This window comes from Anneissia japonica, unplaced genomic scaffold (assembly GCF_011630105.1).
Source record: "Anneissia japonica isolate Jap-2015-1 unplaced genomic scaffold, ASM1163010v1 scaffold5248_len23683_cov104, whole genome shotgun sequence".
Classification (NCBI taxonomy): Eukaryota; Metazoa; Echinodermata; class Crinoidea; order Comatulida; family Comatulidae; genus Anneissia; species Anneissia japonica.
In genome coordinates, this window is record NW_022691447.1 from 1 (window position 1) to 5,376 (window position 5,376).

Consider the following 5,376-nt stretch of genomic DNA (forward strand, 5'->3'; position numbering starts at 1 on the left):
CGCCAGCAGCAGCGAGCCATCGCCAGCAGAGAGATGTCACTGCAGCAAAACACTATTGTACCAACTCTGTTCTAATAATATAGACAATGGGTCGTGCTCATATTATTTGTTATATTTTTATTATTCATTATTTTCACTTGACTCGCATAATAATTTTGTTCGAAGAACATTTTATGCAGTTGTACTTCGCAGCACTTCACTTGCAATTTGCAATTTCTAGTAACATGATCAAAGTTAGCAATGTTGTCTGCTTCATCACGCTTAGTACTAAGCAGTGTCAAAGCAGATAGTCTCGATTTTCCCATCGTGGCTCTGAGATATGGCAGGATGAGTTTTAGTCATGCAGTCATTACAAAATAGGATAAAAAACAATAGGACTGAAAAGAAATCACAATCTATAAATTTTCCAATAAAAACAACTACATTCAGATTTTTATTATTAACTGGAAAATATTCATGCCTGACGACATTAATCAATTTCGTCGTGTTTTTCTAAAAAGTGCTTATTTTTTAAATCGTATTCTCCCATTTCAGCCCCCCCCCCAAACCTGGCGCCCGGGGCAGGTGCCACCCTTGATTCCCCTAGCTACGCCACTGTTATTAAACGGTAACCAACGTCTGTTGACAACAGAGGGCGCCACCTGGCGTCGTGAATACACGACTGTGGTACTCTATACTGTATAATAATGTAACCTTGCTAAGGAATTGTACTTTAATTATTTATAAAATATACACTCTTGAACTTCCGTAAAGCAATGTAAAATCACAAAACTAATATGACAAGTGACGGCATCATGGTCAACCACTAACATTGCAATCTAAAGCAAGGAGGGTCAGAATACACATTAACCTAGTGCAAGTATGACCACTCCACCTTGGTGGTTACCATGGTCACTAGTTTCCCTTAAAATAGAATTGAGACATCACAGTGTCTTCAGTTTCCAGAGAAAGTCGAATTGATTGCTCCTGAGAAACTGATGGTATTTAAAATCAATTTAACACTGTCACAGATACCGACAGCAAACATGTGTAACAGAACGTTTCTACGAAAATAGTCGTTAAAAACAAAATAATTGCACAATGAAAAATCAAGATGATTACCAAATCGATACCTAATTCAATCAGTTAGCGTATTATTACCAGAAGGCGCCCCATGCAATTAATACACTTTGCTACAATACATCAACATCCTTAATTCTTCTCTAATAGGCCAACCGGGAGTAAGTGGACGACCTGGGCCACCTGGTCCACCTGGAAATACATCTGAACCAGGTATGTGTATACTTGTTTTTTTCCAATTCTTGTACAGAGAAAGACAATGGACCGTTCAGCTAAGTTCCGCCCCTTGGATATAAAGCCGTTTTTCCACTAGGCGAATCTATTCGAGCGAATCGAAAGCGTCGTTCATGCGCATGCGCATTCACATTTCTATCAGAGTTTTCGCTTTAGCGAAATTGGTAGTTCGAACTTCTACTTTTTGCGAAGCGAAAAATGTGCGCAACCAATCAGAGCTCAGAATCCGAACCGACGCACAGTGGGCCAGAATCAATTCAAAGTGTGCCAAAAGTCGAAAATAGGTAATGTGACAACTTCAACTTTTAAAGGTTGTTTGAGTTCGAGAACATCCTAAATTGTATTAATCCACCAATAATTTCATATTTAGTGAATTTTCATAGTGTTATATAACCATGTAAACATGAAAAAGTTGTATTTTACTCGTAAAATTATAAAATTGACAGTTTTGAAAAACTCCCTATGACTTTACTTAGATGAAAGCAGTCAACTTGATACTTCTTGCAGTATTTACCTATTGTTAACTTAATTAGATAGTAAAATAAAAAATGACATTATTGGTATATTTTTAGAATAAAGGACACTAAATATGAGCCAAAATCGCTTAAAAACATTTTTTTCATAAAACCAACTTAAAAGTTAGAATTGCCGGCGATTTTCGTCATGCTTTTGACATCAACATTTCTGGCAGAGCCTAAGCTTTACGTTAATGCCAAGTTTAGCTGCCAATATCTGCCACCCTGAATTTAGCAAGCGATTTAATATACCCCCCCCCCCACCTATAAAAGCGCCGTTTTTTAATTAAGGTATACGATAAAATCATTCCTGCAGCCATTGGGTGCCAAATGTAAAAACAACTACACTCGATTTCCAGTGTCATATCTAGGAGTGAATTGGGGAGGGAGATCATTGGTGGATCTTGAGGGGTGGTCAGGGTCCTGACCACACCCCCTTGGACAAAAACATTAAATAAAGAAATATTTAAAAAATAATTGTAGACTTACTTTTCCGGGACCCGTAAGCTGATTATTGAATTTTGTGTTACAATTGTACAATTAAATGTCGGAAATGCTCAATTAAAATTTTGATGGGGGAGGACCCCGTATAAAAAAAAAACGGGAAGAATCAGAAAATTTACATGACCGTTTACAATATGGTAAACCTTGATTTTGTTTTTATTAAAGGTCATTAAAAGATACTTCAGAAGTCTGAAAAGCAATCTAGAAATCAAAATTTTCCAGGGGCTAACATGATTCCGCCTCTCCCCGATTCCTCTTTAGGGTTCATCGATTCATTAAAAAACGTCAAGAGAGGGAAACCAAAATTTCAGAAGTTGAGAAAACCCGTTTCCCGACATATAGGAATCAACATTTTCCCACCACCGTCCTATTTGGGGTTCATCGGTTCATGGAAAACAACTCAACACTCAAATTATAGCGATATTAGGTAAATTCAGTCTGTTTGACCGTGATCTTTTGTGCTTATTTTCACTGGTGAGGGGTGGACGCGGACTAAGGGGGGTACTGTAGGTGTCTTCTTAACACTCCACCTTCCACCCTTTTCTTTGAAGAAATGTATTTTAATAATGTCACATAAAGTGTAAAATGTTCTAATTTGAATTTGCCGGTCTAGAAACCCTCATTCGTGTCATACTGAGCTCTGGCAAGTTATTCTGTCTAGATCTTAAATTTTACGTCGTCCAATAAAAAAAAAAAACTTTAATGACGCCATACATATTTAGATATGCTTGCATTGAAATCTACAGGTTAGAAAACCCCTTATATGTTCTAATAACCAAGGGAATATGAATCTGCCTAGGTATTACAATGAATATTTTACTCATCCAATCAAAAAACAGTAATTTGATGACGTCATACATATTTTAAAATAGTTTAATTGAATTCAGCAGGTTTGAAAACCCCTTAAACAGTCTTAACATGAACATAATCAGTATTTTCTTATGAGTATTGACTTTTGGCACACTTTGAAACAATTCTTGCCCACTGTGCGACGCCTTCCATTCGGGCGAATACATTCGCCTTGTGGAAAACAGGCTTTAAGTCGGTTTTCCAAGGCGAATTTATTCGGGCGAATACATAGCGTCGGTTCATACGCATGAGCATTAACATTTCTATCGGGTTTTTGCAAAGCGAAAAAATGCGCAACCAATCAGAGCTCAGAAAGCGAACCGAAGCTTTCGATTCGTGCGTATAAATTCGCTTAGTGGATCAAAACCGGCTGTAAGCCGGTTTTCCACCACTCGAATTTAATCGCGCGAATCGAAAGTGTCATTTATGCGCATGCGCATTCAATTTCTATCACAGTTTTCGCTTAAGCGAAATCGGTAATTCGAGCTGTTTCTACTTTTTTGCAAAACGAAAAAAGTGCACAAAAACAATCAGAGTTCAGGATCCCAACCGACGCCTTCGATTCGCGCGAATAAATTCGCCTAGTGAAATCGAAAGCTCCCGGCTTTTGGGAGCTTTCGATTTGCGCGACGCTAGAACGGAATCATTCATGTGTGACCGTTCTACCAGGCATCCTACGTTCTATGTATACGTAGATTTGTGCAAATTGCGTCCTAGAAACCACGCGACGAGGAGAACTTAACGTTCTCGCATGTGCAGATGACTTTCAGGGACGTCATTACGTTTCACGTCCTACCCTCGTCGTGCAATCGAAAACTCCCTACTATTGAAAATCCCACAAAACGACAACGCAAAAACGTCCGTAAACACGTGCATTTGTGTAGAGAACAAGTGGGACACAAGCGCGTATTCCTGGCCCTTTTTTTTATTGGTCCGTACCAAACGTTTTAACACATTTAGTATTTTGTATATAACACACTTGACAAAGGCACTACAATACATTTAACACAGTTTTTATGTAACAATAGCTCATGGACAGAACTTTACGTCATGTGATGCCCTAAAAAAGGCGGGTGTTGAGTTTAATGGTGTTTACACGATTGATCCCGATGGTCCGAATACTGGATTGGATCCATTCTCGGTAGTCTGTGATATGACATCAGACATAACAATGGGTAGGTATTGTTAACGTTTTGATGAACGTAGGCCTACTTTCAATGTAGACAAAGAAAATCAATTGCTTTACCTTGGGTTTTTATTGACGTTCATGTTTGAAGAGTAAAGGTAAAGGTAGGAGAGTAAGCCATAATTTGCAGCGTCATTGTGCTGAATTGCGTAGGCCTATATGGGTGGGCGTGGTCCGTGCCTACCGAGCAGCTGTGAAGAGGCGATTCATGGTAGCTACATGTTCACATCATTCCACAACGACAGGGGCTGAAATGAACCATAACATCGGGGTAACCCCCTACTCTCCCGAAAGATGCAATGGGTTATTTAAAGTGCACGCGAGCCATATACACTGGACCTCCATTGTAAGTCCATATCCGAGAAGAATTGGTTCTATCAACTGAACCATGGGCGAGAAGTGGCTGTAACCAGCGCCGATGTTAATGTTACCGCTCAGCCACTCTACTCGCAAAGTACTGACTTGTTTAGTGTCACGCTAATACAATTTCATAATTCGTTTATTTGAGGGGGTTTATTACAAATGAGAATCAGAGGGGGCGTTTATTCGAGGAAGCGTTTACTTAAATTCAGAAGTTACGATCTGCAACACCTTTTTGAAGTTAGTTTTAAGACTATTTATTAAAATAAGAGTAAATAATTAAGAAACTAAACTCTAGGAATTTTTCAAATCTGCTTTCTTAAGTTGATATATTTGAAACTTTAGTATGTCCAAAGAGTAGAGAATACTATTTAATGTTCTTTGGTACTGTATGTCCGTGGTTAGACTTGATTCTAGTCCCTAAAATGATTTTGGCAACAATGACGTTCCATATTACTTACTTGCATAGAGTTCCATACTATACTTTTTCGGGGTTTATATATTATGTTATCAATAAAATGTGTGGTGTTGACTTTTGTAAAGTAATAAGGTACTTAAGATGATACATGACCCATCATGTACCTCCTTCAAATTTACTGTACACTTTCAGGCATCTTTAACTGCTAGAGATAACACAAAATAACAATAAATTCGAGACTTGAGGCAAGT